Below are 13,726 nucleotides of genomic sequence, written 5' to 3'. Positions count from 1 at the left end.
TGTTTTTCACAGATCACACACATTTGACCTGTAAGAACATTTCATTTCTGTGATTTATGTAAATGTGAGTGATCTATACTGAAAAATACAGTCTCTGCTGAACCTTTATGCATCTGATCTAAGAAAGAAAAGCAAATCACACAGAAAAACAAGATCAAACTGAAAGTGAAATGAATTTTGTTTCAAGAGCAGTAAACTACGCCATCTGGAGGAAAATATGAGCGTGTCAATGCATGTTGTCATAATCATCAGTAATACTGTAATTATGAATGTTGATATCAGTGAACACAGATCTGGAATCAGTTCAGATGTTTGGATCAGAGAACTGAACTGGATTCAGTGTGGAATCTGAATCTGTCCATCAAATCATATTCAATTTTTTAAATCATTTTATAAGTTATCTGTTTGCTTTTATTTATTATTTTTTACTGCAAAAACCATTCAGTGTGTGAAAGATCATGGCTGTATCAAAGTCTGTTTTATATCTGGAACACATAAATCAATGAGATAAAGAAATGGAAAAAAAATGGATTATTATTGTATTATTCTTATTGTGTCTCAGTTATTCTGTTTGATGTGTTTGTTACGCTGAATCTGGAGCAGCGATCACATCAACATCTCTCAAATAATCCAGATCTATGTACATGAAGGACTTCAAACCTGCACTGTTTTGACCTTTGACCCCTGTAATACAGTGAAGTGTCGCCCTCTACAGGTGATCATCAGAATCACAGCAGGTGAGTCTAGCACTGGCCGGGTATACGATCTCACATTCACAAACTCGTCAGTGTTGGTCATTAGACAGAGGCGACTGACTAATATTCTAGAGGCCGAGCCCACTTTGCTCATTCTAGAATACATTATTTAGGCCCCATAGATCTGAACACACTCAATTAAATTATTAAATGAATCAAATTATTAAATTATTTAGGTCAAAACTAGAACAGGCTCGCAGGGACACGCACAGACATTCAGGGGGGCAGCGGCTCAAGTGGAAAAAAGGCACTTCTAAAAAAACCAAAAAAACAATATATTAACACAACTCTGATTTCATTAACAATTTATTTTAATTCCCTCACACTCACGCAGTTGTTTTATACTCAACAGATTTCTACAAAATAATCAGTTCACACAGAGATGATGGTCTTCTTTAGCGTTCACTAGGTTTATCACAAGAGCAGGCACCAGTGAAGGAAACTCTGCCACAGTGTGCATGTTTTCTACACTGCTATTTTCAACTATCTAGTGGACAATTTGAGATTTGTCTATTTTTGCTTCCATGTCTTTTTACTCTAATGGAAAGAAAACTTCCAAAATACACATTTAGATGGTGTTTGTTTTAAGCCTACTACATCCGTCTCTTTGCATCTGTAGATTTTTTCTTAAATTAACCAAAACAAGCTACTTCATATTTAAACGCATCAAGAGTCTATTCCCCTGAAATGTTATGTATTATAACAAATGCCTGCAGAGGGCGCCAAAAGCCTGGTGATTGTTGTTGTTACGCCGCATGATCAAATCCTTGTTTTTGGCCAAACAGCATTTAAGTAAGCAATAAGGTACGAGAGGCTGTGCTGTATCGTGAATAAGTCACAGATGAAGGGTGGTGTTAGGTATGACGTGAAGCGGAGTAACCCCTTCAGCTGACTTATTCACGATACAGCACTAGCCTCGAGTACTTTATTGCTTTTATAAAACGTTACCACACAATACAAATATTAAAGCCAAAAATATGAATCAATGCAACTTTCATGAAATAAACTTTTTCTAAAATCCTTCCTTCCACCCAAAAATAGTCCCTGACCGTGAACAGCAACAGAAATTACATTTTCACTCCATTAGATGGTGGCAAAGACTGTGTTTATAAGTGTGTCAGTCAGTAGAAAAGACTTTTATATTGAAAAGACTGAATTGTTTTGAAAACGGAACAAGACGCAACTGCTAACAAATGCTTTGACTAGTGCTGTCAGTCACGGGAAAAAACCCTTAAATGTTAAAAGGACAAGATATTACATCGGACATTTAAACAGATTTTTTATTATGAACATAATACTGACCTGAAGGAAAATGCTAAATCTGAATGCAAGTAATAAACTCACTCACAACACTCTTCTACATAATACAGTAAGCTTCAATGAACAATATCAATTGAGAACAAACTGTTTACGTTGCTAAGAGTGTTGTGTAGTGATACACAGAACCGTTGGGTGAAGCGGTTATAGCCGTGTTTTATCGTGAATCAAAGACAGGTTTATCAGAATCAAAGACAGGAACTAACCGTTAAAAAATATAGGCTAATATTAATTTAAATAATAATAATAATCGGCCACTTCTTTATGATAAAAATGCTACAGCCACTGTAATGTCTTGAACAAGAATATGTGGACATCAAAATATGCAAATGCAGAGCAAGTTCTTAAACTTTTATTATTGTATTCTTCTGTGTAAGTGTAGGTTTAAAAAGGATACCACTATGCTATGCTGTATTATGATTTCTAATGGTTTTAATAAATCATGCATCCTTAAAAATAATGCGGTTCATGGATCTGCATCCGTGGAATGCTCCACTTCTGGTACAGATATCTTTACCATGGCTCAAAACGCAATGCATAGACATTAAAATAACTGAAATTATAATATGACATAAATTGCATTAGTATCAATAGCACATTAAAATAATGCAATTATAATATGACATAAATTGCATTAGTATCAAATCAGGCAGATGCATTGCTGGTGGAGAAATTATTAACGCGGCGTTAAACACGTAGGCTATAAACAATCTCAATAGCCAAAACTTTCACATGTTTGTGAACATACATATAGGCTACCTGAAAGTGATGCACAGGATTAATCTTGGGATTTTTTTTTTTTTTTTTTTTACTTTTTCGCTTCTCATTGCCAGATAGTTGTTATCTTTTCCAGGGGTCAGGCAGCAGCACACCTGAGGTGGGACGTGCTCGCCTGCAGGAATGAATGGCGTTGTGTGTGTCCACCTCAAGCCCCCCTTGATGACTGTGTGCACGTGTCTGCAGCCTCGTCTCTGTATCTCCTTGACTTGTTTTTTGCTCACTGTTTTGCTATTATTCTCATGCTAAGACTCGTTCCCTGAACTGAATAGACAATCAGAGTTCCCTCTCGCCCGACGCCGATTCTACATACTGAATAATCCCCAAAAAACCCAGACAGTGTCTGACTAGAGCCAAAGGTGCAGAACACACCGGAAAAATTTAGAACTGATGGGAAAACACGTCCTGAAGCTTTAGATAAAGTTACAATCACTTTAGCTTTCAACATTATCTTTAGTAAAAAATAAATATTATCAAAGCCATTGACGTAGGCAAAGTTATTTAAGTTGCATGTTTAAATAGATGGACAGTGGAAGAACATACTGTAGAAACACTGTAATAGTTAATGCACTTCTGTACAGAAGAGAGAGGGTAAAACACCTTATCTAGTATCTGAGTGTGTGAATGTGTGCAGAAAAAGAAAGGGATGGTGGTGCTGGCGCTCAGGTGTGCACGAGCAGCAGGGTAAAAACCTTTAGTCTGTCGTGTGAGGGCATGATGATACCTGTGCTGTGTGTGGAAGTGGCAGAATAAACACTTCTCTATTTGATCAACAGTTATTTTTCTTTCTTATTCCCTGAACAAAGCATTAACATGGAACACAAACACTGAAATGAAACCAAAGGGCCATAAAACTGAACAGATGATGATCTAGAAAGGGAAAAGCACGTTAATATCTCTTAATTCTGGTTTGAGCAATAGTTCAGATTGTACATTAGAATACTTTAATATCTCTATTGTTCACCACAATTCTATTCAGTTTATAAGCTGTCAGAAGAGACCAAACATGATGTAGTTTTCAGGATTTTATCTAACGCATTTCTCAGGTGATGTCTTTGCTGGACTTGACCTGAATCACTGGTTGAAGATTTTAATAAATCTTGTACTTTCACACTTGATGAAGTCGCTCCACTTAAGTTTAAGAGGATTAAAGGTGTTTCACAGTCTTGATTAAACGACGTCACTCGCGCTCTCAGACGAGTGCAGAAAAGCTGAGCGTAAGTGGAAACGAGACAAGCTTCAGGTCTGTAGATGTCAGATGGCAGATGTAGTCTCCAAGATGAAGTGCTCCAGCTGTAAGCTGGATTCTCTCTCTCCACGTCTCTTTAAAGAAGTTTTTATGACTTTTAGTTCCAGTGTGACGCTATAATTAGCAGCTCATTAGCAAGTGGAAACAGGCAATTCTACATGGCAACTCCAGACCGATCTCCAAACTGTCAAAGATCTTGGAGAGAGTTGTTTATTCCCAGCTCTACTCCAGTCTAAATACATTTAACATTTTAGATACATTTCAGTCTGGTTTCAGATGTTTACACAGCACTGAATCTGCATTATTGAAGGTCACCAATGATATTTTACTCTCCATAGATTCAGGTTCGCCTGTTGATTTATTGGATCTCAGTGCCGCGTTTGATACAGTTGACCATAATATTCTTCTAAATCGTTTAGGCTGGGCATCGAGGGGACGACCTCCAGTTATCTAAAAGAAAAGGACATTCACTGTAAATTTAGGCAACTTGTCTTCTACACCAGCTCAGCTGCAATGTGGTGTCCCTCAAGGGTCAGTTTTAGGACCATTGTTATTTTCATTGTACATGCTTTCTCTGAGCTTTATTTTTCAGAAATACAGCATATCTTATCACTGTTATGCTGACAATTCCCAATATTATTTCCCAGTGAGTATAGACAAAAATCGCTCATCTGAGAATGCCTTAAATTGTTTTAAAGATATTAAACATTGGTTGGCAAATAATTTCTTACAATTAAATGAGAACAAAACTGAAATCTTGGGCTCCTCCTTTTCTCTCTTACCCGTTATCGTTGAACATACAAGATCATGTGAGGAATCTCAGAGTGATTTTTGACTCATCTCTAATTTTCAATAAGCAGATCATTTTCATGATTCATGATTTTCATTCTTAATCTGGATTTTCTTAACCCTAATCTTCAGATTTCTTCTTCTTTATTCCTGTTTTACTTTATATTTTCTTTCTGTATAATTTATTGCATTCTGTGCAGAGAGTCGTATCAATCATTTCACTACATGTCGTTCTGTGTTTGCGTAAGCCATAAAATAAGAAATGGAATTGGAATGCACACATCTGGCATTATTCCAAAACTGTTTTGACTCTAATCCAAGACCATGTTGGCACAAACTCTCAGGTATGCAGTTTATCTGTTGGCTATGATCTTAGGAGGAGTTCTCTGAATTTTCCCTCGTGTTGCTATAAATGCTCAAGCTCTCAGAGCTGCAGACAGTGGAGATTCCCTCGAGAGCTCATCACCGGTAATTAAAACACTTTATCTTTAATTGTTTATTAACCTATTTTACACTGTTTTTACTATGAAACTAAAATGTAAATCTGAATTGCACAAGAATCTCTGATACGTGGCAAACTTTACTTTAATTCTGAATTGTACATTTTGCAACAGAAATAAATAGCAGAAGATGGATCATCAGAAACTGCCGGAATCAGAAAATAAAGAGCAAAGAGGACGAGATTCATCTGAAGAAGTAGAGAAACAGATCCTGACACGAGCTCGACGGGACAGCATTGATGACAAGAGACCAAAATGTGAGTATCTTATCCAGTTTTACATATACTCTATGAAATGTGCAACAATCAATCAGTTATCGGTGATCATAACTAAATTCAGGGCTTAATTGCAGGAGGCTTGAAATCAATCGAAGCGTGATATCATGGACACTAAATGGTGAATTATTGGCAACTGTAAGCATTCGTGATTTCACAGATTCATGAGAGACTGTAATATGACGGTTTTAAAAATATAAATATGAAATATGTATGAAGTGTAAGGTGTGTTTTCTAGGATCATACACAGTTTCAAAGGTCCTTTAAAAATACATTTTGGGGATTGAAAGTGGCTGATCTTAATGTTAAAACTAGGGGGAGACCGGAGTCAACTGTAACATCTCAAATTACACCAATTTTATCTCTCTCTGCATGCCAGAGGACAAACTTCTGAGTCATACTTGATAGAATTTTTCTGCAAAGACTCATTTTTGATTTTTCCTCATACTGTCTAAACCATTAATGTCTATGAATTTAAATGTGTCTTGTTTTGATGACCATTCTGTTGTCTAACATTTGATATCTTTGTCTATCTAGCAGAGCTTGTCACGGGGTGGTTCAGTCACGACTCTATCAAAGTCCAGCTTAGTAAGGACATCAGAACACATTATTGTTTCCAGTAATTTAAGAAAAGTGTTTTGTGTTCAGTTTAAATATCTATGTATACTCTAAATATTGTAGTGTGGTAACGTAGTCCAGTAAAGTCTTTTGCCTCTCAATCTGGAGACCAGGGTTCATTCTCATGTTTATGAATCAGAAGTTGTCTTAACTTTAAATACTGCCATACCGGCGTAAGATCAACAGATTTATTAACATATTTACTATTGTTTTTGGCTTGTAATAGTAGCATGGAAACTCAATATGGAAAATAATAGTTTTTTTTCTAATAATGTGATAAAGTTTTATTGTGTTCAGAACTATAGCCTGTTCAATCAATAATGTGACTCTAACATTGCTTGTAAAAACATCTGGTGACTGTTAACAAGTAGAACACAGATACAAGTTACTGACATAAAAATTGTATTAAAATATTTCAGAAGGTTTTTGAGTAATGACGACATGACCAAAATTTGTTACGTTTGTCCCCGTCTCTCCTATCATTGATCGTTCTCTGCCTCAAATTTATTGATTTACAGTAAAAAAATGTAACATTTATCCACTATATATGAACTGCATGAAAACAATAATATATTTGTGTTTTTAATTATTAGTTTCTCGAGATTCAGTCTGATGTTTCAAAGAGACACTCACAGATGAGGTGAGACACTGACTGATTATACAGAGAATTAATAGATCTGAACTGATGCAGAAACACTGACAGTTCTGTTAGAAAGCAGCAAGAAACTGAAACTGAAAAAAAATAATGTGCACTTAATCTTAAAAGTTTGATTTGATAGAAGTCAAATATTTAATAAAAATAATTTATTTTATAATACAACTGCATAATGACAATAGTACTAATAATAATATCTTGGTTTTTTATTTTCACATGATGAACCATCATGGTTTTGTTTTGGCAGAAATTCTGATGTGTGTTTCACATTATTGGATCAGATCTTTACCTGAAATCAATCATATTGTACTTTTATTTTATTTTATTTTTTTAACCCTGGTGCTCTTCACGTGTCAGTCAAAAATGTTTTTTTTCAATGAAATGAATGTACTATATTTTTGTTCAATTATGTTTTTTAATTAATATTTATGAATCAATATTTTTTTATTTAATATTATTGTATTTTTAGGGGATTTTATGGTACTAAATTATATTTATCCAGTAGTTATAATCCATTTATTCACTTTTGCAGCATAGACAAATGAAATTTCCAGCTTAAACTGTCATAAATCTAGAATGTTTTGAAGCACATCCTGAAGTTTGGTCTCTTTTTAAAGACGACACATGGCAGATTATTGCTGAAGTGAAAACAGTTTAAAAAAGGAACTTAAAAGTTAAAGAATTTTATGTTTATTGTCATGAATTAACTTAAGATGGATACTGACACCATTTTCTTTAACACGTTCACACAGTTCTGATTCTCTTCTTTTTTATGCATGGAAAGTAGCCACTGATGAAGATGAAGAAAGAAAAGATGAAGAAGATGAAGAAGAAAAAGAAGATGTATCGTCAGCTGTGAGAATAAGTGTTTATGAAAAACAAAGATGAATGAAGTGTATATATTTAAATTGCAGCTTTTGTAATTTCATAAATGCACTAATCAATAGTGCAATATAGATTTTTCTTAGATTTATCAAGCAGTCAAAGACTAAACTGTTTTTCACTGCAATGTAAATTTGCTTCAAGTGTCTTCAAGTTCAGTGTTTGATCGTGTCTGTATGTTTACATATTTAAAACACTTCTATAGTTTTGATTTCATTTGATTTTGTATATTTTTAAAGATATTAAATATTTAATAGTACAGTATTCATTAGTGAATGTACATTAATAAAAGTTAACAGATCAGTTCTTGCACTTTTTATGGCAATGAATGTGTATGAAAGTATTTGATATTTGTAAATATAGCACATGTTTTTCTGAATTTGATAGTTTTATAGTAATCACTGATGTCGTCACTGTATCTCCGTTACTGTGTGATTGTATAGAGTTGTTTAAGAATTTATAGACTTGGTCATTTTGAAGCTACAGATCTTAAATATGATGATCCTCTTGTGAAGAAACACCTTCCTAAAATATAAACATCTGTGGTTGTGAATAAAGAAATGACATTATTTCTCTCTGAAATCTGAGATGTTCAACCTCTTACAGACCCTGAACAGCAGTTTGAAAACCTCTGGTTTAAGACACAGATGTGATTATTTCTGTAAGATGTTCTGAAGTGGTTCATTTCAATCATAATAAAGATGCCTAGAAGAAAACAACTGTCATTAACTGAAATTCTTGGACCAGATCAGACAAGAACACACAAACTCCTCCACACATCTACTGCAGAAACACTTCTGCTTTAGCAGCCCTCTAAAGTCTAAATATATTTAACACTAAATTAAAAGATTCACAGTTAAAGATATAGCTGCAAGGAGCAAATCACAATACAAACATATGAAATCCTAGTTATGGAAATCAGAAACCTGTTTGATAACTTCTGTGCAGCTTGTCTGAAGATCCTGTGAGCTGAATTCAGTGAAGATTGATGTCAGAACGACTAATATGACACTGATGGCACCAGCAGATCATTCAAAACTTCAGATCATTACTGACACATTATAGAAACACATTATGACCCTTCATCATTTCATTTGTTGGCCTGCATTGAAAACCCTTTTGATTCCTCACTTATATTCACACAGGTTTGTCTACTGTAATATCTTTATATACTGTAATATCTTTATATACTGTAATATCTTTATTTACTGTAATATCTTTGGTGCAGCCCAAATGCTTCTGCTTTAACGGAGAACGCCCTCTACTGGTCACACACATTCACATCTACCATGCCTTTATATTGTACAGATTTTATACAGGCTGGAAAAAAATGAGCTGTTCTGAAAAGCCATCGATTGGTCGAGTCACTACAGAATATTTCTAGCACTAAAAGACTTTGAGTAAATCTAGTTTCCATCTCTGTCCACTAGATGGCGCAACTAGATTTTCTCAAACTCTATGGCCCAGTTCGTCTTCCTGGTTTAAAAAGGAAATATTTCCATTATTGTGGCCTGGAAGTTTTTGATTTAAAAGAATTAGTTCATCTACAATTAGCTGGATAAAACATGTCTCTGTCTGTAGTAATGATTCAATAAATCCCCAATGCCATATTAGGTGGTCTAGATTTTCTTTTAAAATGCAGTTTCTCCTCTTCTAAATGACCCATTTCTCTCTCTTTACTTGATTGGAAACTGTGTTATGAGCAACTTTTCTCCTCACAAAGAAATTCTTTTGAACAATTTGAATATTTTAATTCATGGAAAAACACTATTTATTAACAAGTGTTATGACAGAGGTTTTTGTTTCTGATATTTAATAATGGAGAATGAAGAATTTATGACTTTGTATATCTTCATGGTTATATCATGGTTACTCCCTGAAAAATAAAATAAGAGAGGTACACTTTAAGATTCTACATAATGTCTATCCAAACTCCCAAACTGCCTCTTTTTTATCTCTTTAACTTGTGTGTATTCTGCAAAGTTGAGGAAGAAACTTTACCTCATTTATTCTACCATTGAAATCAGGGTAAATCTCGTTGGGAGGACTTCAGTTGCTCGGCTATTTGTCTTATTTTATGCTTCGTCGAACATGTGACTATTGTACATGTGATTCCTGCAGTAGGTTACTGAGCAGATTGCACACGCATGCAGTGTCGCTCTGTCTGAACTGGTAACTAGTGACGTTTGTAAAAGACAGAGGTGGAGTTAAACCTTCAGACTGTATAAAAGCTGTCTAGTTTCTGATCTCAGAGCTGCGCTGGATGTTTCCTCTTTTCAGCTCACCACAAGGTAATTAAAACACCTCATCTTTACTTGTTCTGTAAAGAGATTTTTTTAAATTTATTTAAATCCAAACATTTATGTCTCTATTACAGTAAAACTGAAATGTAACCCTGTGCTGCACAACAATCATTATATCAATCATTTTAAATTCACTCATATTTTGAACAGATAAACCAAAGGCAAAATGTATGAGAAATGAACGTGTGGAGAATCACAAACCGCAGAATAATTAAACATATGACAAGAGAGAAAGAGAAAATGGTGAACAAAAAGGTACGATAAAATAAAACAGAAAATGTCACTGAGTCTAGTCAGACAAAACTGCATTAATAGAGACACATCAAACGGAGTATTTATGATGTTTAATATTATATTTCATCATCAACAGTGTTTCATCTTCTCTGTGTCTGAATGTGTAAAATCAATTCTATAAGTTTTCATTCATTCTTTATATAGGAAGAGCCTCATTTACATTATATAAATTAGTAACATTATTCACTCTACATAAACTATATAGGAAAATAAACACTTGTGGTCATAAGTTTACATATTTTGCCTTGTGGACTATATAAACTTCTGTTATGTGATGCTTATTCAGGGCAAGACTGAATAAAAAGTAACAATGTTTTACGATCCCTTTTATTTTATTAAAAATATTCACATTTAGCAGATTCTGTGAGATGTATGTGAATTTATATTCACAACTGTTTGCATTTGGCAGATGCTTTCATTCAAAGACACGGATTTATGAATCTGTTCATGCAAACAAACCCACGATACGCTGTTTTAGCTACAGGAATTATAATCAGATGTTTGTGTTCTTTCAGTATTTGGATTTCATGTTTTTCTGAATGAATCTGATCTGAATCTTTTACAGTAATCAATGATGTAATCAGTGTTTTTACTGTATGTTACTGTACTGAATATATAGCAAAATAATCTAGGCATCTCTGAAGCATTAGTTCACCTGTCCTGACTTGATAAACCAAACCCAAACAATTATTACTTCAACTGGTTTACGCTGCTCTCTCTCTCCACTCGATTCTCCAAATACAAACGGATTTAAAGGGAGGAGAAACACGGATCACTTGTAACAATCACTCCATATAAGAACCGAACAGAGAATTATCTGCTGCTTCTGCTTGTTCAAATTGGTTAATTAAAATGAGCTAAAGCAACACAATTGCTATACATTTTGTCCTAACTTAATTTGATTGTGTTCCATTAACTCAACCTGCTCGTAATCACGTCATTATCTATAGGCACAGCTGATTGGTTCCTGCTGTATCTGCAGCCAATGATCTTGCGTGCTCAACCTTCAAAATACTTTGGTAGCATTGCCTTCAGAAACCCTCCACCTTCCCCAGCTCCACCTGTATAGATCTGCTTCAGGTAATTCATGTACGCTATATTGTACAGCAGCAGCATGTCTTACTTGTTCACAGCAGTGTGTCGTGTGTGTTTTAGCAGCAATAACAGCAGCAGCAGATCTATTCCACCAAGACCAAACATATCAACATTGTCACACATTACCATGCCAAACACTCCGAGAGATGTCATGACTGAACTAAATTATACACCCGTGTGATATGATGTTATATCGCTATAATTAAACTCTGTGTGTCTGATTGAACAGATTCAGATGGAGTGGAGAAAGAAAATCACACATCCAGAAAACTGCTGGAGCCTCAGAAATCACAGAGCAGCAGAAAACAAGAAGACAGAGAGAAAAACTGACTCCAGAAATGAAACACAAACCAGCAGATCACAAGAGAGAAGAAGACAGAGACTTGATAGATGTGAGAGTATGGAGAAAAAGCCAACCTGTGAGTGTTTGTTCATTATGAAACTCATAATTCATCACATTTTAGTTTGTTTTAAATTGAGAACATAATCCCATAAATTCAAAACAATGTATGACAATAATCTGATGTATATTTGTGATTTCTAGTCTAATGTGATCCAGACGAGCCTGTAGAGTTTGATTCTGATGTCAAAATTAAGTTGAGACTCTTACAACAAATCCTTCATCATGTTCTCAAGAACATCACAGAGTTCAGATACCAGCAGCTGAAGACCTGAACATCTTCATCATCATCATCAGACTACAGTCTGTTCAGATCCTGGACTCTTACAGACTCATCTGATCACTAACAACATGATATATGAACAGCTTCTTTATTTTATACTGTACAAACTGTATATTCTGTAATTTAGTATGTATGTAGTATGTGAATTAGTATGTTTTTTAAGCCATTTGGTTTATGTTGTAATACCCATGTCATTATACACATTTGTACACATTTGTACATAACCATTGACTTGATATTTAAGACAGCATTACATTTTATAATGCTTGCCTTCGTGTACTTGTATATCATTTTTTCTGACTTCAGTCACATGGCATTTATACTGTAGTTCAGATGAGTGACAGTTCTGATGCTCACATGTCCACTGTTGGCTCTTTCAGCGGTGGACAGGGGTCAGCATGGTCACCCTGACTGGTCTGCGGCTATGCGGCTCCATACGCAACAAACTGATGCACTGTGTACTCTGACACCTTTCTATCAGAACCAGCATTAACTTCTTGAGCAATTTGATCTACAGTAGCTCGTCTGTTGGATCGGACCACACGGGTCAGCCTTCACTGAGCCTCGGCCGCCCATGACCCTGTCACCGGTTCACAACTGTTCCTCCTTGGAGCACTTTTGATAGATACTGACCACTGCAGACCGGGAACACCCCACAAGAGCTGCAGTTTTGGAGATGCTCTGACCCAGTCGTCTAGCCATCACAATGTGGCCCTTGTCAAACTCGCTCAAATCCTTACGCTTGCCCATTTTTCCTGCTTCTAACACATCAACTTTGAGGACAAAATGCTCACTTGCTGCCTAATATATCCCACCCACTAACAGGTGCCGTGATGAAGAGATGATCAGTGTTATTCACTTCACCTGTCAGTGCTCATAATGTTATGCCTGATCGGTTTATGCCTGTTTATGCCTCAAATTTACTCACTGAGAGAGTAAACGTTAATACTTAGTGAGAAAAATGTGTTTTTCCATCAATGAAGCTTTTAATAACTTTGAGATCAGTTATGACTGATGTTTCTACACTTATATTTCTACACTGCTCCCTTCAACACTCAATTCTGGTTCCTCAATCGTGCCATCTAGTGGTGTGTTATTGCACAACAACAGTTACAACTGATAGCAGGCCGCTCAAGCGGGTCATTTTGAGGTAATAAAATATGTCAAATTAATATTTTACACTGAATTATTTACTTATATGGCAAGCAGCTGCATAATAATCAGGGCTCATTTCGCAGTGAGGTCTTGTATAGTTTCTGTTGCAGAACAATTTTCTGACTGCACACTGTCCTTCAGTCTTCTGTGCCTTCATTTTATAATGCCGGGCCCCCAGAGGTCACGACCCCCAGTTTGGGAAGCACTAGATGATGAAGTGTAGTCAACTCAAGCCAGCAGCTCAGTGAAGAGGTGTCGTCTGTGTTTCATCAGGCGTTCCCAAATTCAGACACAACAGATCTCAGAGCTGCAGTGCACATTATTTCAGCTCATCACAAGGTGATTAAAACACAATATGGGTTTGGTCCAAGGAAAGTAA

The 13,726-nt window shown here is 35.5% G+C and overlaps 2 long non-coding RNA genes across 2 annotated transcripts; both read left to right on the top strand.

Moving 5' to 3' along the window:
• The first annotated feature begins 5,278 nt into the window (after window positions 1-5,278).
• Window positions 5,279-8,536, top strand: LOC127503648 (uncharacterized). The gene is made up of 3 exons (XR_007927161.1): window positions 5,279-5,355; window positions 5,502-6,920; window positions 7,723-8,536. It is a non-coding gene; the product is annotated as an uncharacterized LOC127503648 (long non-coding RNA).
• Window positions 8,537-10,051: 1,515 nt separating this feature from the next.
• Window positions 10,052-12,430, top strand: LOC127503651 (uncharacterized). The gene is made up of 4 exons (XR_007927164.1): window positions 10,052-10,108; window positions 11,365-11,494; window positions 11,739-11,928; window positions 12,054-12,430. It is a non-coding gene; the product is annotated as an uncharacterized LOC127503651 (long non-coding RNA).
• Window positions 12,431-13,726: the final 1,296 nt, after the last annotated feature.

Source organism: Ctenopharyngodon idella, chromosome 21, assembly GCF_019924925.1.
Source record: "Ctenopharyngodon idella isolate HZGC_01 chromosome 21, HZGC01, whole genome shotgun sequence".
NCBI classification, from domain to species: Eukaryota; Metazoa; Chordata; class Actinopteri; order Cypriniformes; family Xenocyprididae; genus Ctenopharyngodon; species Ctenopharyngodon idella.
The sequence above is the reverse complement of the archived record's forward strand: the minus strand, read 5'-3'. Positions and strand labels throughout refer to the sequence as shown.